At 32.6% G+C, this 22511-nt stretch overlaps 1 pseudogene; it reads left to right on the top strand.

The window, feature by feature from the left end:
- The first annotated feature begins 239 nt into the window (after positions 1-239).
- Positions 240-6738, top strand: LOC118605513 (annotated as a pseudogene).
- The last annotated feature ends 15773 nt before the right edge of the window (positions 6739-22511 follow it).

Genomic DNA, 22511 nt, shown 5'->3' with positions numbered 1-22511 from the left:
ATTGATAGAATAAAATTTTGACATAGAAAATTACTGTTTACATCATTTATATTTTTTGAGTCTAAATTTATATTAAAATAGCTTTATGTAGAAGAATGTTTTCCTCTTTGTATCGATTTTATACAGTAAATTTACAATCTATTCAATTATGTTTCATCAGTCACTAGAAACATAGACTCCTCTTTTTCTAGTTTATTCTTAACCTGTTGCTTTTACTCTTGAATTTGCTCGTGCTCAAAATGGCTACTGAACTCTCAATCATTACAATTGAATTTATGCAGCAAGAAGAGGAAATGCAGATGGTAAATTAATTGTATCCCTGGTTGAATCAGTTCTTTCAAAACCTTCTTCTCAGGAAGTTCATATAACATATTTACTTATAACTTACTGACCAGGATTTAGTCATAGGTTTCCAATGGAAGCTAAGAAGTATAATCTTTTAACTATAAAATTGCATCACAATCCTCCACAAAATTTCAAGAAAAAATATTCTGTGTCAACTAATTTTCTTAGCCATAAGATAAAGAAAATGAATCACATAAACCAATTATTTTCATTATATTTTAATCTTGTCTGCTTTCTCTTAGGAAATAATTAAAGATAAACTATATTAATTCACTAGGGCTATCATAACATAATACCGCAGACATAACAAATTTATTTTCTCACAGTTTTGACATCTAGAAATTTAAGAGCAAGGCGCGGGCATGTTTAATTTCCTCTTATGTCTCTCTCTTTGGCTGTCTTGTTGTGTCTTCACATGATCTTTCCTCCATGCACATGCATCCCTGGTGTCTCTGTATATCCAAATTTCCTGTCTTTATAAAGGTAACTAGTCAGATTGGATTAGGTCCCCCTTAGGGATTTTTAAGTTTAATCACCTCTTTAATGGCCTTATTTCCAAAGACAGGCACATTTGAGGTACTAAAGGTCAGAGCTTTAACATGTGAATTTGGGAGAAGCACATTTCAGCTCATAACAGTATCCCTATAAGACTGTAATGGGAATAAAAAGATAAATTTAAGCTGTAATTAATTTTAATGTAATAGATAACAATGAATTTGAAGAAGTAGACTTTTGGCCCTTTTTACTATCTATATCATATTTCTTTCATTCTTTCTAGTTATATCTCCCCATTTCACATTTTTAAAGAATGAAGAAAATATTCTATTTTACATTTTTCTAGTTTAGAAATCAATAAGTTCTATGCTAACAATAAATATTACATAATTATATACGTCAATGAGTCACAAATGAAGGCTTAACTTCCTTCCAGGAATATTTATATTTTATCTACACAATAAATTTTATTTAAGTCATTTAAGTTAATGTCATTTTTACATTCTGAATAATACACAAGTAGCCAAAACCAATCCATAATGTTTGATTTTTTTCAACAAATTTATATTAGTTTGTATTCTTCCATATTCTTTTTAAAATGAACATACACTTACACATAACTTCTACTTTACAAAGATTTTATCACATAATGTAATCATTTTGTCATTTCATTTCTTTTCCTAATGTATAACACATAATGAGCATCTTTCCAAACAACATTTACACTTCTATATCATTCTTGTAAGTAGTGGCATAATATTTCATAATACTTTATGTAATTTCTTTACATAATCTGTCCTTTTAGCAATTCATTTGGGTATTTTTCAAAAGTCACTCCTAACCCTATAGAAAATTGCTTAATATTTAAATTCTGATGGGAGGATATTTTGACAAAAAAAATTAAGTGAAAAGGAATTTCCCCATCTCGACAACATTTTGTATTAGGGCAAAGGACTTGGACCATTTTCCTCCTAATTTTGAGTTTGTCTTATTTTCTTATAAGACAAACTCAAAATTAATATGTTGAAATTAAAAACCGTGCTTATTTTCTGTACTTTTTCTGGTGATAAACCCTGGGAAATGCTATGTGAATGTGAAAACAAGAATCTCAGGAGCTATACTTATCATAAGGAGTCTGATTTTCTTAAAAAATTTTGTCAGTTGGCCATGTTATCTGCTATCCACAGGAAAACTAAATATTTATGCAGTTTCGACACTGACACAATAACAGTCCCCAAAGCAGTTAAATTTCAAGAACTTATTTGGAACATTGCAATTATAGACCCAGTGTCATTTATTATTCGATGTAGAAAAGTGAGTGAAAATACTGACATGCTCAAAATTATAATAATTTCTAAAAATAGAGCTTTAATTCATGTAGTACATTTTAAATTCTGACTTTAAGACTACATGTTACTGGCTCCTGACTTTGGTTTTGCAGTTTCAAAAAAGAGAAAAATCTTTCTCAAAGCCAATGAGACTGAACGGTGTCCTGATATTTTACCTCAGTGTTGTTTGAAATTCACATACGTAAATCCATATCCAAGACTGCTTTGTCTGTTGCTGAAAAACTGGGGAGGGGTTTTGTTTGTTTCCCACATATAAATAATGATGGTGTTACCTATTGTAATCTTTTTTTAAAATAGACAATTAGTTTTATTTCATTCTAACAATATTAAACTATATATTTAAACTAGGTAGCCTTTAACTAACACCATTTATAAGATAATCAGGTGTAGACATTAATCATCCTCCATTGTGCAAGGAAGAAATTAGCATTGGTTCTCCAGGTAGACCTACTAAGTCAATCTCCATGCATCAGAGTGTCTTACTGTTACTGTGACTATTAGAGGAATATACGTGATATCTGTTCATTAATTCAAATGCAAATTAAGTACACATCATGGAGCAAGGCACTAGAGAAAAATGTCTGACATATTTCACCACTTGCAAATCTGGGTTGGTTGCAAAGACAGTGCTAGTTCATTTCTAGCACTTGAAGTTCTTTTTTCTCTGTGCTGTTAAGATGCTACCTACTGTAATTGTCATAAAGTTGTTTTTTTTTTATCTTTCAACTTTTTCATGCTTATTTTACAAAAATAACACTTTTTTTAGTAAACCATTTTTTGCCTATAGAATATATATAGAACATGCACAAATCATAAGTATTTAACTCAATTAATTTGCAAAGAGAACATGTTCATATAACCAGCACTCATATCAATAAATGAAACCTTGCCAGCGGTCCAGAATCCCTAACTAGCACTTGTCTACTATTCAGCTCTCACCTTCAAGAGTAACTGATCTTGCTTTCTCTCAAAACAGATAGAATTTAAACTTCATATGAATGGAATCATACTGTAAATGCTCTATTCTATCTGATTTCTTTTGCTTACAACTTTGTGAGATTCATTTCTGGTTTTCATATAGCAATGTTTTGCTCACTTTCATTGCTGTATGTCTTTTAATATGTATATACAATTATTTATTTGTTCACTTTTGCAGATAGTAGATATGGTCAAGTGATTTGTCAAGTAGCTATTCCATTTTATAGTACTAACAGATATGTATGAGAGTATACACATATTTTGATGTCGAAAATGTATATGTATTTGAAGTTGAGAAACAGTTTTGGTTGATTGTAAAAGAGATGATAAAAATAGACCTCACTTATAAATAAGTATTTTGACATACAATACAAAAGAGTTTAAACTGAAAGAGTCTGTACAGATATTAATAAAATTATTCTTACAAAATACTTTATATTTGAAGATCACAGTATTACATTAATCACCAGAACATATCTAGTAAAAATGGTGACTGTCTGTATTATCTTTAGTTGTCAATCACTCTTAAATTTCATCTGATGATTTCTATGCTTTGAATTATACCATACTGGCAGAAAAATTCCTTAAGGAAATTATTATTCTTATTTTTTTTTTTCAGATTTGGAAATGCTGATATTCACAAAGATCCAAGTTCTAGTCTTCCCTGGTGAAGCTGTTATATTCAATTGAGATTGAAATTAAAAATCTTGTATGTTTGGAACAAATATCTTTTACCTTCAAGTATAGCAGAATATATGCATCAAACAATTTTTTAATATTTATTATCTTCAGAAAATTCAGATGGATGTATATATTGTAAAGATATGGATTAAAAAGTTACCTATGGCATGGGGAACATGAAAATATTTTTGCAGGCATATCTATAATAATCTGTCTTGTAGAATAAATTTTTTTAAAAAAGTTTATTTTCTTTCTTAATCAGTGACAATTTATTTCTTTATATTTAGAAAAATGTATAGAATAATTATAATTTGTTAACAGCTGATATTTCTTGGCATTTTTTTCAACACTTTATTTACCTGTATAGAGACACACTATAATACCAAGATGTCATTTTTAGTCATAAAATTTAAATTTATTGTAACACTGGTTTTTTCAAAGCTAAATATGTAAGAACAATGATGAGTACATCAGACTTCTTCTATAAGTATTAAAGGAACAAAATAGAGCTGTAGATTGTCAGAGTTTTTAATATGCTACAGTTTAGATATGCATTTATTTTACAGTTGTAATGGATGCTCGTGTCATCTGGCTAACCTAGCAGGTACTCCAGATTTCTTCATTCTTGTGTTTTCCTAGTTGAAGCTTGAAAGAGATACTTGGTTTTCAAGCCTATTTTTTAGCTAAGAGTGGTTGTATGACTCAGTTTAGACAAAAAGCACTTAAGCAGAACTCATCTGAGGAGACTTTGGGGACAGTTCTTGCTTCTTTTTAAAAAAATCAAGCATGAAAAAAAGCTACTTACTCTACTTCTGTTATCTTTCTCCTGACTTAATTGTAGATATGATGTCTAGATCATTGACTTTAATCCAATGATCATGAAGCATTTAGCATAAAAATGAACACCCTACATTGAAGAAGTAATGAAATGGAGCCTAGAGTCCTGAGAGCCTAACTCAATCATTACACAAAACCTGCACTCAATCATCTGTACCTAGCATGTTTTTATGTAACAAAAATGTCCTTGTATGTACAATCAGGTCATTACTTTCTACTAAATGCAACCCTAACTGGTATATTTTTATAGTTGTAGAATGGGTATATATTTTGCTCAATGTCTTTCAGGTTAAGAAATATTATATTGCTTTAATTTTCTTAAATCAAGTTAAACTGTACTTTAAACACCTCTTCCTTGGGTAGTGATACATGTTTATCCTATTCAGCCATAGTCACTCAATGGGGAGCTGTTTCATCCTCAGCAGGATTTTACATTTGCCCTAGAAGATTGACACTGACCACAAAATTGGAATAAAGCACTCCCCTATACACAGACCTGCTCCCAGCCACAATCTATTCAACGTGTCAAACTAAGGCCGATATTCATTTTGAAAGCTTCCAACTTAGTTGGCTAATGTCTTGTCTCTATTATCATTCACACAGACAGATCTGAGTTGTCTGGCTCCAAGCCAAAATCCTATGTCTGATTTTGCAGGTCCAAACTTAGGCAATTACAGAAGCTTTACCTGAAAAGCCTCAGGGGGAAAACTACCTTGTCCTCACCAGACTTGATGCACAGCCAATGTATTGCACTCTCTGAAGAGTTGAGCCTAAGGACTCAGGGCACCCTACACATATACCTGAATCCTTAGCCTAGGCTCTCTATTTGGAGGTCTCTTTATCAGGGGCCAATTGAAGAGGTTTTCTCAGGCACCTCTGCAGATATCACTTTATCAGTCATCCTTAAAAATACTTTCTCCACTCTATTCCTAGTCCTTCCCCTTTGCCTCCTCTTAGCCCTCAGGGCCAAAAATGACAGGAGCTTTCTATTTGCAGCCTCCCTCAACAGTAAGACAAACATCTTCACTGATATACCTGACCACTACCTAGTGTCATTCCGTGAGGGAAAATGTCCCATTGCGTGAGCTGGCACTCTCTCCTGTTTAGCCTCTTATTGTAAGATCTCAAGAAGTGACTAAAGGCTTAACCATTATGTTCATTTGGCTGTTGTCTTAATCAACTACTTCAGTATCTGGTAGCTCATCTCTCTTCAATCACTTCATCTCTTGACAAGACTCAAGGGAGGTGTACAGTTAAAAATTGTGGGGCAGAACTGGGACATAGGGCAAATGCTTAGAAAAATAAATACTCTAGAAAACACCATCATTTTAGGACATAGATCTGTCTTTCAGTTATACTTTTATTTATATTTTTTAACTTTACACGTTTTGGAATTTCTAAAATTTGAATATTAAAAAAAGAAATTGGCCTTTCCGTCTGTTCATAGCCATCAGGTAAGCCAAGATGGGCTTTTTAAGCACATCTAAAAGCTATAGAGAAAGAAGCAGTCTGGTGTAATGCGCTTTCTTAGGGTGTGCTGCTGGCAGTACCATCAGCTCTCTGCACTCCACAGGGTTCCCCACACCACCCCACAAATCACACAGGACGAGATATAAGGCCAAGCACGAATATGTCGTATGTCAGTTTGTGTGTGCTGTGGTGGCCACAAATGCCCAATTCCTAACAGGTGTGACCGACCTACGGCAAGTCTGTCCATTTAGGGTGTTAACCAGCTAAAGTTTGCTCAAAGCCTTCAGTCTATTGCCAAGCAAGCTGGACGCTACTGTGGGGCCCTGAGAGTGCCGGGGTTTTTTTGTTTGTTTGTTTGTTTTTGTTTTTTTGTTTTTTTGAGGTTATCTTCACCGATCCATTCTATAAAGCTATCAGACAGAATCCTGACTTCCAGTGGATTACTAAACCAGTCCACCAGCACAGGGAAGTATCAGGGCTGACGACTGCAGGCTGCAAGAGCTGTGGCTTCGGAAAAGGCGCAGTACTCTCCAGCTCTACCATTATCACTAATATAAATGATGTTTGTAAAGTTCTTGCCTAAGAAAGAATTTAGGACAGTCATGTCTGCTTGAAAATGTTCTTTAACTTGTCTGTTAAAACTTCTTGTCTGCAGATTGTCTCATGAATGCATTGTCAAATTATGAAAGTTAAAGCACGACAATGTTTGAAGAATATAAGTGATGTATGTCATTTCTCATAAACACTTTTGTCTTTGCTTTATTTTATTAGGAATTTTACATGTCAGTGTTTGGTATAATGGATGTAAAATAACTTCTGTGAAAAAAGAGTAAAAAAAAAAATCGTTCTCAGAGTCATCCCCTCTAATTCAGAGAAGCTAAAATCAGGACACAATGTTTACCTGACTTTGAGGAAAAGGATAACAGATGTCTTTCACTTTTTGGTATTTAGCATACAGTCACAACAATAAAACAAATATTACATTGATTAAACAATCCTGTGTGACAGTAAAACCTACTTTCTGTGTTTTAATATCTTCCTGGGCCTTTAATTTCTCCTGCAACTTAAGCCAATTAGTTTCTCTCTTGAGTCTTACCTGCTTCCTGCCTCTGCTCCCTGTGTGCTTAATGTTTATAGTAGTAGGTTGGCGGCATTCTCTCTGTGATCCTTCCCTTCCCTTCTTTTATCCCCCTTTCTTTCCTTTTTTTTTCTTTCCATTTTTAAAATTATTATTTTTTTTACTTTTTACTTTTTCACTAAAAGTATAGTTTGCCAACTCACAGCCAAACTTCTCTATTACAATGTGTGAAATGACAATATGAAATGGAGAACTTACACAGATACACATACACACAGATACACACCCACAATCAGAAAAGTCTATCCTGTATCACTACGGTTATGCTTTATTCTCCCTGAAACAATCTTTACATTCTGTGAATTTGTTGTGTATTTGTGTCTTATAGAGATTGAGTGGTTAGGAAAAGGGGAGAGAGGGAGAAAAAGAGATGACATAAGTTTATAAAAATATAAAGTTTATAAAAAATATTTTTTTCCAAGGAAAAACTGAATTTAAAAAGAATAAAATTAGAAGATTTCATGTCCTATGGGAAAATATGATTGGCTGCTACAGGTTTTAAAAAAGAAAGATAAAAAAAGAAGAAAGTACAACAAATGTTAAGGGTATCTTTTTCGCAAATGTTGGATTCCTTAATTTATTTTATTTATTTATAATTCCCAAGTTTATAACAGAAAATAAAACTAGTCTCATAATATTAATTCCTACAGTTTTTAATATTGTAACAAAGGAAATCAAATTTTGATTTGCTTCAATAAACTTATAATTAACATTTTTATGCCTTAAAAATAACAACAACAAAAAATAAGTTCCAGATGCATCTGAAATTTTATACAATATCAGACTTATATTATTAGGATCTGACAGATAGCATAATGCCAACAAATGGTAAAGCATATCTGGAGTCCTACTTGCCTTATTTTATGCATATGTAAATGAAGTAGTGTCAAATATCTCTTTCAATTATTTTAGGCAGATCAGAATTCAACTGTCAGTTGCTCAAACTTCTGACATTTTCAGGTTGTGATTTTTGACTTGTAATAGCTCACAATTTCAGCTGATCAGGGGGTGAAAAAAAAAGCATCCTTTAATTTTAAAAAAAGTTTCCCTAAATTTTTGTTCACCAAAATAACTTCCAATCAAATAAATTGAACTTTTTCTTTTTCTTTTCTTTTCTTTTCTTTTCTTTTCTTTTCTTTTCTTTTCTTTTCTTTTCTTTTCTTTTCTTTTCTTTTCTTTCCTTTTCTTTTCTTTCTTTTCTTTTCTTTTCTTTTCTTTCTTTCTTTTTTTTTTCTTTTTGGAAGAAAGCCCATGGAGGGTTTCATGTCCCTTTGGAGACTAATTTACAAATAATGCTTATGACAATTGAATGTTTGTTTGTTGCTTAGAAAAAAAAAATCTGTGGGCATCAGATTTGTAAGAGAACAACAAAACTCATTGTACTACTGCATTATTCAGTAAACTTTTAGTTAAAAATAACCTTGATTCAAACTAGATTAAGCCACAAAAGAGTACTCTTTGGTCCACATACTGGTAAGGCTAAATATCTGTGCCTATTTCAGGTGAGAATATAACCCAGGGTTCAAATATGTCACTAGCAACCTGTGTCATATTCTGGATTTCTTGTTTCTGATTTCTTTCCTAGACAATCTCTTGTCATCATTATAAATGCAGCCTAAGGAGCTCCAGTTTAACAAAGAACTTGTTTTTTAGGATCTTACATGCAGAGATACCTTCTTTCCCATCTTCTCTGTCAACACCTCCACCTACCTTTCCTTCCACCTACTCTGACAAAAGAACACATCAAATCAAATCAAATCAATCCAGCAAGCAAGCAGTCACAGTTTTGATTGGCTCAGCCTGAACCGTGTGATCAACCTAAAGTCAATTACGTTGTTTGAGTGGAGGAAGTATTCTAATTGAAAAGTTAGCCTGTGTGTATTGCAGTGATAATTTCTTAATAAATCACCCCAAAACTTAGTTTTGAAAAATAATTATTCATTTTGCCTGTGGACTCCGTAAGTCAGTAATTCAGATAGAGAATGCTGGAGAAGCCTTGTCTGCTTTACTGGCTGTCTGCTAGGACATCTCAGAAGCAGTAGTCTGTAATCATCTGAAGTCTTCCTCACTCAGATGCCTGAAGATTGATGCTAGGTGGAGTTGAACAGCTCAGGAATAAAATAGACAAGACTCCTCAGGCATCTATCTCTTACTCTCTGTGGTCTTGTCAACTGAACTCGCAGTATGAAAACTTAGGGAAGCCAGACTTTTTCATGTCAGCTCAGAGCTCCAGAAAGAAAGAGAGCACCAGGTGGAAGTTGTACTGCTTTTTTCTAACTCAAAATCAGAAGTTATACAATGCCACATCTGGCACATTCTATTCATTAGAAGTGAGTCGATAAGCCAGTCCATATTCCAATAACTCACATATTTTGTGAGAGGAGACAAAGAACTCGAGGACATGTGTAAAACAACCTCAATATGCCTAACTTTGAAGGGTAAATGACATGCTTTGATAGAATTTTCTATCAGGTAATGGAAAAATAGGTTAACAAAAAAGATGTGTTTGTGATTGTTACTAACATATGAGAAAGGGGTATTTAGCTGGTAATTACAACCTAATTTAGTTTTAGGACCCAATATATTATAGATATCATTTTTAATTATAATTTGCAGTTACAGTTCTAAAGAAATTAAGAATTGTTTATGTCATCTCTGAATTATCACTAAAGCTTACTATTATATATATATTTTTACCAGTATTTCCATTTATCAGTATTAATTTTGCTTTTTCCATGAATCAGTTGAAATAAATCTTACAAAAAACTTTAAGAAAAATAAATGGGTTCATATTTTTCTTGAGCCCTATTTACTGTGAGTGACTTTTATTTTCAAGATAACATGACTGCATAGAAAATTATCTGGTCACATTTTTGGGGCATCATTTTGAGGTTCAAAGAAAATGTGAGAAACAGTTTATTTGTTATTGTGAATACAAAGTTAACATTTTTTTAAAAAAATTTTGCTTTTATGTGCTATGTGGGATGAAGTTTCTCTCCCAGCCCTATGTGTTTACATCTAAGTTTCTAAAGAATGATGTTGCATGGACCATTGTCAACCCTTTCATTATACCTGCAATGTATTTTTTTGTCTAGAAAACAAATCCACCCAATAATTTTAGCTACCCCTTCTGCCCTATTTGTTCTGGTCTACCAGTAATCGCCAGTTACCTGCATTTTAAATTGCCAATTTCCCTTTATTAGACATGTTTACTTTAGTTCTTAGAGGATATTTATAATAGCTGATATAAATTTTTTGTCAAGTAAATTTAACACCTGGATTTTCTGAGGGATTGTCTCGTTATTATTATTTTCCTCTGTGTGTATACTATACTTTTGTGATTATTTGCATGTCTCATAATTTTTGTTGAAAACTGAATGCTTAAAATAATATGATGTGGCAAGTGCAGAAATGATTCTGCCTCTTCACATGGTTTGCTGCTATTTTTTATTTTTGTTGCCTTTTTTTTTGGTAAATTTTCTCAACTAATCTGTAAACTCTGTATTCTGTGTCATATATTGCCACCCAATTAATTATCTCTTTGGTTAGCTTAGTGGTCAGATAATAAGTGAACAATCTTTTCTTAAATGCCTTGATCCACTAAATCTCCCAGATTTCGCTGAGTGGTTTGTGTGCATGTCAGTCACACCTTTAAAGCTCCCTCGGTTTACTACAGTACCTTAACCTTCACTTTAAAGTTTCAAAATCAGCCGGGGGTAAGACATTAGGGCCTTTCCAGGTCTTCCTGGGCATACGAACTACCCCAGACAAGCCTTCCAGATTCCCAGGAATATATCAGAACTTTGCAAAGCCTCCTTTGGACATTCATTTTCCCAACCTTTTTCTTTAAGTTAGTTGGTCATCCTCCCATCTGCCCCTGCTATTTTCATTGGTTCAAACAATTGTGATATTAAACAGTTGAAGCTGATGGTTTTTAACAAGTGCCGTGCAATGAAGACTTTTTACTCTGAATTCTGACTCAGATCAGATAAAGACAAGCTGTGCAATCTGGGCATACAGAGGGCTGCTAGGTCAAATAATAGAAAAAAGAAAATCTGTAAGAATGGAACTCAATGGAGAGCCCCAAATTTATTCTACTCCATCAGACAACCACTTCAGTAAGTGCATCTTATTTATTTATTTTTAAATACATGTATTAATATTTGAGAAAGTGTTATCTTATTTATGCAATAAATATAAGGTAGCTGTCTTATTATAAATACTATAAAACTTTCTGTAAATGTGTTATTTACTGGAAACCCTTTAGATGCATTTTTCTTAAGACTGGAAATAAGACCAGGTCGCCTACTATTATTACTCAAATTACTGTAAATTCAGTACAGTTTAAATTATAATTCCTGGTGAATTATTTTTTAGTACATACTAAATGAACACAATTTAAAATACATATATAAGAGCATCTACCCAATAATAATTCAATCATTTTAAAATAGAAGTTGGAAGAATTTTTCTACCTGAAAGGGTGACATATTTTAACAATGTTAATAAAACAATGTGGTACAATTGTCATATTAACTAAATAATCTTTTTGAACAGGATAGAAGTCTTCAGAATAGAAATACGTCACATACAAATTAATTTGTTTTATAGCAAAAGTATCACAAAAGTTGGACAAAATGATGAATTGCTTAAGAGATGCTTTTAAAAAAATTAACTAAAGAAGTGCCTGACTTTGGATCTCTACTTATCACTATGTACAAAGACCTATGTGGGAACAATAAAACTATAAAGTTAATAGAACTAAAACCAAGGTGAATATATCTATACCCCTAAGAAGGGTAAGGGATTTTAATAAAACATCTGAAAGCATGTATTATAAGGAAAAAAATAAAAGTTCTGGCTCAGAAAACCAAATTTAATATTGTTGTTCAAAGACAAAACTGAAAAATAATACTAGAATGATAGAAAAACAGAACATACTTACAAAATCAATATCCGAAAAATATTTCATGTCTACAATATATGAAAAGTTTACGTCAACAAGATAAAAAATAGATAACTAATATAGAGGAAAGCTTATTAATAAATTATTAAAAGAAGAACAACTTTATATAGTCAAGAAACATTATACTCATGTCTTTTAGGAGATGTTTTAAAGATACTTATCACAGCATTGTATGTAGAAGCAGATAATTGAAACCATCTTAATGATCAATTATTAAAAAAATAATAATAATGCAAAGGTAGAATATATAGATGCCACGTGCCATACAGAGCATAATGCCATGATATGTAGCAAAAAAAGTATATAAACTACAGGCACTCAGAGCATGTAGATGGGTCTTAAAACATGAAATTGAGTAAAAACAAGAAGACAATATACTATTGCATTCTCATTTCTCAATACAATTTTTGCATCTATACAACACAAGCATACAAGCAAAAATACTCTATTCTTAAAAAGCTTTGTATTTTTTTTAAATATTCATCAATTAGAGTAGTTTGCTCAGGAAAATGGGAGTATTAAAACATGCAGGGAGTAGAATAGGAAAATATACACTTACCTCTATGCACTACAGACCCAAAGCAGTGAGAGGAAAGGAAAATAGCTATGCTTCTCTAATGCATAAACCATATATTTTAAGTTGCGACACAAAGGTTTTATGGTTTTCATCCAATAATCTTTTCATAATCAAAGTAATATTGTATATAGTAAATTAATGTTAATTTCATGGATGCTGATGCCCAATATTTTAAATTTATTTTCTATAATATCAAGATAATAAAGATAACTACTTCATAGCATCGTTTTAAAGATTACATGCTTAAATATGTGGAAATACTTAGAACATTTTGAGACATATTAAATGCTCAGTAAACATTTCCTTAAAATTTTGACTGTTAAAATACATGAATAAAAATTGGATTTTAAATAAATAAAAAATATATCATATATATTTTAGATTAAAGGACATTATAATGCTATTTATTCCTGTATTAAGTGGCTGGAAATTTGAAATCAATATTGTCACACCAACTCGGTCTTACTTGTAGTTTTAATTCTAAATTGATCTTTGAATAACTTAAGAACCTTATAGTTAAATATAAATACACACACACACACACACACACACACACACATATATATATTCACATAAATAAGCAAGTAATTGTGGCATGTAGATGAAAAGCTTAGGGAGAGAACTGGACTCAGTCAAATGTTAATTCATATACCCTCAGAACTTCGGTTCTATTTCTGTGTTTTTTGTGACGTTTTTGGCATTTTTCTTCTTTGTGAGTCATTTTCACTGTTTGGACAGTTCATCTGTCAAGTAAAAATATATGTAGTAGTTTCTGAACTCCCATCTACATATTATTCCAATTATTCTAACATTCCTTAAATTCTCAAGGAGTTAGATGAAGCTTCTTCCTTGAGTGCCCTAGCTAAATGTTTTAAATACCATATAGCCTAAATCAGATCTCACAGTCATTTCAGAACAGAATTCTGTGGCTAGGAAAATGAGAATCCTTCTTGGAGCTTATACTGAGTCATTCCCATGGAAGCCTCAAAGGAGGGAGGTGGGCGGTGATGTTATTATATGTAAGAAAAGTTAATGCTTTAGTGAGAATTCTAGGAAATGAGTGTTGGATAAGGAACCAACAAGTATTGATTTCAGAATTAATAGCAGGAAACCTCATTAGTGCTGTGCATTTCCTCTAGAGTCCTTTTTTTTCTTTCTTTCATACATAAAGACTCCTTTCAACTCTGTTTTCCCAATGCCTCTATGTAGCTTCTCCTGTGTCAACATTTCAGATTCCAATAAACCTATTGGTTTCATTTATTAATACTGTTCACAGGGTATTTAGATGTTCTGCTAGAAAAGAAAAGCAAAAGTGGACAAGAAACATATAATTTTCACCTGCAAAAAAATCTGTCCTATGAAGAAATTTAATGTTTTACTCGTATGCTATATTTTTGTTATGCACGAACAAAAATGAATGCATATAGCTTTATGAAATTTGCTCCAGTATGAAGCCAGTAGTCAAGCAGAAGGATGTAGGTTGGTCGCATTATTTAACTACATATTCAATTTTTCCTACAACACAAGACTTAATGATGCTGACACACTTTGGAGAGCCCAGAGTGATATTAGAAATGTCCCTGATGAGGAAGTCAAACCAATTTAGATCCTCAGGTTGTGCTATCCTTTTCTCTAGAGACGTGGACCAAATTTGAGAATGCTTTCAGAGAATGTGTTCAAAACAGAAAAAGCAAATATAGGACTCTGAATTTTTTCTCTCTCTCACCTATGGGTGTCAGATTATAGAAAAGCCCAGGAAGGTGACCGTGTATATGAGAGATTGAAAGATTGATTGTTTAGAGAAAAAAATACATGGTACCAAAAATAATCATAATAAATTTATCATTGATTTCTGAATGGCAGTAATTGGGAATTTCATGGAGGAAAATTGGAAGGCTGTTTTTTTTTTCATGATTAATCTAACCTGCGGGTGTTTCTTTTATGTGCTATTGCAGTGTCTAATGTGAAAAGCATTAATACGGCTTGTTTTACTCCTGTCACAAAGTAGGAATTTAATAGGTATCTGCACAAAGAAGGTACAAAATACCAAGAAACATGTTTTAGTATTGTAAATTTTGTTGTCTTGAGAATAAAAGTAAAATGTTTTTAAGGTACAGATTTTAAACCTTAGATCACAGGTTATAAAATTCAGATGTTAGATGCAAATCTTCTACATCTCAGAAATAATATTGTCAATATGGTCAGGTCATCAGGAAACTTCCTGGACAAGCAAGCACAAGAGGCTCATACATATAGTCAGATGTTCTGAGCTGAAATAACAAAAAACACCAAAACAATTTAAACAGCATGCATATTAATAATTACATATAAGATATTTGGAGAAAGGTCATCAAAAATTGAGCAAGTTTAGTATTTAACTGAAACTTTATTTGTTGACATCCAATAGTGTCAACAAAGACCCAGTTATTCTCATCTTTCTTCTCTGTCATCCTGAATGTGTTTGATTTTTCTTGCTCTCAGATGAGGCTAATGGCAGGTGGATAGCAAGGAAAGTGTTGAATAATGATGTAGCCATGGCAGGTAAATTTATTCTGCATTAAAAGTTTCTTTTCTCAAATGGCAAAGTTGTTGGAGCAAGGCAACATCAGGTGGATTTCACAGCACAGTTTCTCTCATTACCAAAAACCACGTAAATGCCCCCATTATGTCCCGTGCAGTCACATAGGCAAATGTAAGCCTAGACAACAATTCGATGAGATTCATATCCTGAATGCACTATTTCTTCATGTACCTTAGAGGAATTTCTACAAGACTGAGATTTTTGTTTGATAAATCTGAATATTTAGCCCCTTCATCTAGTGTGATACTATAGGCCACAAGTATGGTCATTCTTAGATCTCTATGTATTCAATTTTGCTTTACACATTTTAGGTTGGTTAATCTTTCAAGCTGGATTTGTCAGCTTTATATCTAAGAGTTACTTTTTTTTAATGTTAAATTTGTGGATGGCATTTATTCTATTTTGCTGATAGAGATTTTTACTTATTTTATATTTCTTGATTTTTTTAAAAAAATTTGGAAGACTAAGCCAGGGGGTGGAAAAATATATTCTAACATTTTTACTCTTTACATGATATTAGGTAAGCCTTTATATTATTATGCATATGAACATTAGTATATTAAAACAAATTTTGTATTGACATAAACTTTTATTTACTTTCTCAAATTATATAGAAAAAATAAACTGTCGATCATATGGCACTGTAAGATATATAATTATTGCTATTAATACAATTTGTTAAGAAGAAAAAATAACAAATTACTTTTAATGAGTCTTCCAGACATAAATTTGTTTCAATCTACAAACTCATTTACATCTTTGTGGTGTATCCAAATTAAATGAGCATTCTCTGATGTTCTTAGAAGAGATTGTTCATTGTAAAGTAATAAACATGACACATAGATCAAAACAATTTTTTTAGAGTCAAGTTTTATAGCATTTACAAGCAATTATTAATACTTGCAGCAAACTTCCTACTTTTAAAAATTATCATTCTTTTCTGTTCAAGTAGGTAAACTCGGGCATCTCTACATGCCGATGTGCAGTAGAACCATGAAAACTCACTTGTCTACAGAGTCAATGTGTTACATAGGAAACATTTCAGTTATCACTACATTAATGTTGATATAATGTTAAAAATTATAAACTTTAGAGTTAAACTGCTTGGATTGGAATTCTGGCTCAGACATTTTCTAGATATGAACAGGTAATATTAAAGACTTTATATCTTAGTTTCCTTATTTGTAAAAGTAAGAATAATAATAGTATCTTACAAATGAGCAAAATACTCACTAAAGTCATATCATTTAAATTATTAAGTAAAAGGCTTATTTCCTTATCTTGAAAAAAATACATATAAATATTGGTCTCTACCCCCAATTTCTGACATAGAACTACTAAAAGCCTTGTAATTTCCTGAGTGATAAGGTCACTAGGAGCATCTTTTATTTTAATTGTTCACTAATCCCAGTTCCTGATACAGAGCTCCCAAATCCCTTGGAATTTCCTAGGCAATAGAAGTATCTTTTGTTCTAATGAGTCAACTCTTGGTGGGATCCTAGATGTTGGCTGGTCTCCAAAAAGAATGAGTCATGATTAGAAGCTTGGAAATTTCAGCCCCATACCTCATTCTCCAACAAGGGAAGAGTGGCCAGAAATTGAGTTAATAACCCATCATGTCTTTGTGATGAAGCTTTCATACAAGTCCCTAAACTACAGTGTTCCAGAACTTCTGGGTTGGTGCGCATGGGAGAATGGTGCACGTCAACTCCACAGGGACAGATCCAGACTTTGGCCTATGTAATTCTTCATTTGAATATTCATTTGTATCCTTTATCAAATCTTTTGTAATAAACTGGTAAACATAAGTAAATGTCTCCCTGAGTTCTGTGTGTTATTACAGCAAATATGGGAACTGACGAGGTGGTTGTCAGAACACCCAATTTATACCTGGTTGGGCAGAAATACAGGTGACAACTTGGTACTTGTGACTGGTGTCTAACATTGGGTGAGGGCAGTACTGTAGGACTAAGTTCTTTACCCTTGGGATCTACACTAACTCTGAGTAGTTATCATGATTGAATTATAGGATCTCCAGTTAGTGTCTAGAATGTTGAAGAATTAGTACAGGAAAAAATCCCACACATTTGGTGTCAGAGGCATTCTGAGTGTAGAGGAAATAAGTTTTTATTTTATTTATTTATTTTTCGATTTATAATACTTTATATATCATTCTTCATCTTTTATATTAGTTTTAGGTATATAGTTAGACATTTATATTATTTTCTTTTAACATATACATGCAAAATATGTCCCTTTACAAGATGATAGTATATTTTGCTGGTCATTTTTATTAGTTTTTATATTTTCCTTTTAAAATTTATTTGAATTTCTGTACTTTCTCATGCCTAATTATTTTTCAAACTCTTTTTAGTTCTTATGTACCCCTATTCTTCTTGTAGAGTCTTCCCCACCCACTTTTGTCTTGGTGCTGTACAGTTTATTGAGTTCAATACCCTATTTTTAATACACAAACTGAAAAAGGAATACGTTCTAAGAAGAAAAATATGAGATGAAGTAGAACAGCAAATGCAAAGCATGCGCATAATTTGTTTGTGGTTGTAAATTTGGAGAAATGATTCTATATGGAGGATGAGCATAATTTACTAATCAAGCCACTATTCTGAAATGCTGAGAATGTAGGTAACAAGCGTAACCAAATCAGATAGTTTCATGATTTGGAATAGCGCGTACTTTTATTAACATACCAATAGAGATTAAGATGTTGTATACAACTACCATCAAACATTTTGTTTTAAGATGTATGGCCTCTCTGTTAATTTAATGTTTTTGTTTCTTTGAACTTTAAAAATTTTTTTAGTTTGAAAAGGGCAACAGAAATTTATTCTTTTCTAATTATCTGTTTTTTGATAAGTACTAAGTGTAAAGAATTGTGTGAAAGATCTGACATTTTACCTCATGGACAAACTAATCATTTAGGCTAACATAGTTTAGTAGAAGACATGACTTCTGGGTCAAAGACAAAATACCTTTTTACTCAAGGCATAGAAGACAGCATGAGATTAAAGATCACATCTGTTCCCCTTGTCTCCCAAATCTCGTTAGAGTGACATGGAAGAGACCATATTAGACACTGCACACTCAGTGGTTTTGGTCACAACTGAAGAACCTTAAGCTTTTAAAGAGGGTTGCTACCAAAGATGTCCAATGCTTGCTCCATGGAAGGGAGGCATTATCAATAACAGTGGCAACAATAAAACTTTCCTCCCTAGCTGTTTTGAGAATTCTGTCTTGTCATTGATTTTTGATCATTTAAATACAGTGTGTCTTGGTAAAGGCCTTTCCGGGTTGAGATAATTTGGCGTTCTGTTGAGTTCTTGAATTCTAAACTTCAGCTTATTCTTTAGATTTGGGAAATTCTGGTCAATGATTTGTCTGAAAATGTTTTCTAATCCTTGTTCCTTTTCCTTGCCTTACATAATGCACATTGTTCTTATGTTTTCTCTCCTGATGGTATCAGCTAGTTCTTGTATTTCTCTTTCATTATTTTTCATTCTTTGGTCTCACTTCTTCCTTCTGATTTATTTCTAGAATTCTGTCTTCAATATCACTGATCTTATCCTCCATTTGGTCAGCTCTATTTCCCAAGCTTGCTATTCCATTTTTCAACTCTTGCAGTGTGTTTTTCATCTCCAAAAGTTCTATTTGGTTCTTTTTGAGAGTTTAAATCTCCTTGCTCTGCTCATCTAGCTGTTTTTTAAATTCCTGAAATTGTTGATTTGAGTTGTTTTTGACCTCACTGAGTATTTTCAGAAGTACCATCCTGAATTCTCTGTCATTTAAGTCACATATTTCTATGTCAGTAAGTTGAATTTTCTCTTTCTTTCTGAGATGCCTTGTCACCTTGGTTGTTCATGATTTTTAATGGACTATTTCTCCACCTGGGCATTAATGGAAATGTATTCTGCTGTTTTTCCATAAAGAAGATTTATTATATTATGGTTTCTCTTTAGCCTGTTGCAAAGAAGGAGTATATATATATATATATATATATATATATATATATATATATATATATTTCCAGTAGGTGGCATCTAAGCCTCTTGGATTCCTGCTTTATGTAAAGTCTTAATAACACTTTTTAAATTTTCTTGCAAATACCCTCAGTTTCAGTTCCTGTCAGTGTCAGCAACAGTCTCAGCAGCGTTTGCTCAGATTCCCCTGGGGTTCCACGTTGATTGGTCTCAGAGGGTATGGGGGGAGGGGCCTTGGGTTGGGGGTTGAGGACTGTGTATCAGCCTTGGTTTTGCAGCCACAGCGGGCAAAAATCAACTGTTGTTCCTTTGGAGTTCCGTCCCATTTGTCCGCTTTCTGACCTGATGGCTGAGCCGTGCAGCCAGCTGGCCATGGGGAGCTCACAGCTATCCCAGGCAGAAATGTTCAGGAAACTCACAGCAGGAACTCACTGCTCCTTCACCCCTCACCTTCCTCCTGCATGGAGTTCAGAGGCTGTGAGAGGCAGCTTTGTTTCTCCCAGTCTACCGCCCTATGCCCAGGGTTCTGACCCGTGGTAGCTCTTATGCACAAATCCCATGCTCACACATGTTGGTGTGCAGTTTGGTGTTTATTGTTCAGTTTTAGATGTTCACCTTATTGTTGTTTCAAGGAGAGAGATCTGGGAATGTCTCCTACTCCGCCATGTTTTTGCAGTTGAAATTTGTTCTTGAGGGCTGCATTTAATCCATCTCCTACAAGAGGAATTTATTTTTTAATTTCATTTTATTTATTTTATATTTTTAGGAGAGGCAACCCTTGGTTGACCTCACAGATTGCAAGACCTTGTCAGGTTACAATCCCTTATTTTTTATTTTTTTATGTTTTATACCTACAGGTGTCTCCCATCCAAGTGCTAACCAGGCCTGATCTTGCTTAGCTTCCAAGATCAGATGGGATCAGGCTTGTTCAAGGTAGCAGGGCCTTGGACTCCTGCCAGAGAAATCTAGAAGGCTTGAGTGTTTTTTTGATATTTAAATTTCTAAAGTATCTTCAGATCAAGTTAATTGTTGATTTATCAGTATATTCCCACAAAAAAGAAATAGATTTCTGAACTATTAGTTTACAGACAGATCTATGAGTCAGTAATCAGGGCTAAATCTATTTCCTAGCTCCAGTTCTTAAGTCTGACATTTCTTTCCTCCCCTTGTCCTTAGTCCTCAACTTAATTGGGGCAAGTTGAAACAACAGGCTGTGTGGAAAGGCAAACCCTTAAGCTGATCTTTACTGATGGGTTAAATTTTAGTGCTTAGTTGAGAAATACCAAAGGGAATTTGCCATTTAGTTTTGTTTGTTTGTTTGTTTGTTTGTTTGTTTTTTAAATCAAATGTCTTGCTATTTGGGGTCTAGACGCACTCAGCTTTTCCATCTCTTCAAAACCACACATTTCTACAGTTTATTTGCTATCATTTCTTCTGTGTTTGAAACTAGAAAATTCTAGATGAAATCATATTTTATGAGTAATTTAAGAAATGCAGCTAATAATTACTGACACCCACTAACATAATGGCTACTTCCAATCACTTCCTCTGGTTTACTTTACAAGACAGACAGACAGACAGCTAACTGCATAACCTATGTTGAACACTGCATTCTACAGCTTTCTATGCTTATGTATATTTTATTACTACAAAATTGAGATTGAGCTTATAATCATGTTTAAATTTTTCTTTCATCAATACTCAATAATATTAAAGAGAAAAACTCTTGCATTGTTCTCTCACCTTTTTATAATCAGTTTTGCTGTTCAATATAGGTAATACTATTCCTCTTCTTATGGGTATGACTTTCTTTTTTCTCTCTGTCGGGGTCCACCTTTTCTTAAGTAATGTTATAACATGTCTAGGGATGTCCCGTTTTCTTTTTTATTTAGGATTGAAGTCTATTTTTATATTTTACTTAAGAATGAGTTATTTATCATTATTTTTGCAACTCATTCCTTTTAAGTTTTTAAAAATCTCTTTGCAGATGATCTGTTATTAGACCAATAGGGTTTTCTTTAAAATAAATAAATGAACAAACAAGCAAACAAACAAATAAATAAATGAAATCCACTAATGTATATTTTGCTATTGTTGGATAGGATGTTCTATAAATGGCAATTAAATGGGTCAATTGTATTGTGTATATATTCTATATTCTTTCTGATTTTCTGTCTACTCATTCTATCAATTAAATTGAGGAGAGTCACTCAGTTGATTATTTATCAATAGAAGTTTTTTTGTTCAGTGCAGTTATTTAGGATTGTTAATGTTCATGGCGAATTGACCATTTTTATCATAAATACTTCTTTTCACTGGAAATTGTTATCCAAAATGATATCAAGATAGTTTAAAATTATATTTGAGTGATATGTATTTTTCCTTTTCCATTCTTTTGCTTTTGCTGTCAATATAATTTTATTTAAAGGTGTTTTTTTTTTTTATTGATAGCATGTAACCTAACTGATGATCTAAGTCTTTTGATTTCTTTAGACCATTACATTTGTGTAATTATTGATATGACTAGGTTTAGATCCAAACTTTTATTATTTATTTTGTATTTGTCTACTTTGTTTTTTTGTGTGTATATTTCTTGTTTCCTGAAATCATTTAGATTCTTTGATTTTTATTTTTTTTAGTATCTTATTTTATTTTCTTTATTGGATATTTGTATTACACACCATTAGATATTTTTAGTGGTTCTAGAAAATTAAATATACATACCTAACCTTTGCAATGTACATAAAATTATTATTCTAGCATTTCAGATAACATTTAGAAACAATCACATACAGGTCTCTTTTCTTTCTCTCCTTTATATGGTAGTTATCTTATTTTTTATATCTACATACATTAAAAATCTTATATTGTTTGCCAGAGCCCGCCGGCAGAGATCGAACAGCACCTAAAAAAGAGGGGTGAAGCTTAAGGGGGAAAAAAAAAGAAGACAGAAAAGTTCTTCGGGAGGGCATACAGTCAATGCTACAGCCTTGAGTTTATTTAGCCTAGCCTATTTATACCTAAACACAGAGAGATAAGCTTAGCTCTAGGCATGCCACTGTTTACTAAACACTACATCATCCTAGTTCCCATAAATCA

This window comes from Rousettus aegyptiacus, unplaced genomic scaffold, assembly GCF_014176215.1.
Source record: "Rousettus aegyptiacus isolate mRouAeg1 unplaced genomic scaffold, mRouAeg1.p scaffold_m13_p_7, whole genome shotgun sequence".
NCBI lineage: Eukaryota > Metazoa > Chordata > Mammalia > Chiroptera > Pteropodidae > Rousettus > Rousettus aegyptiacus.
This window is presented reverse-complemented; position numbering and strand designations above follow the sequence as displayed.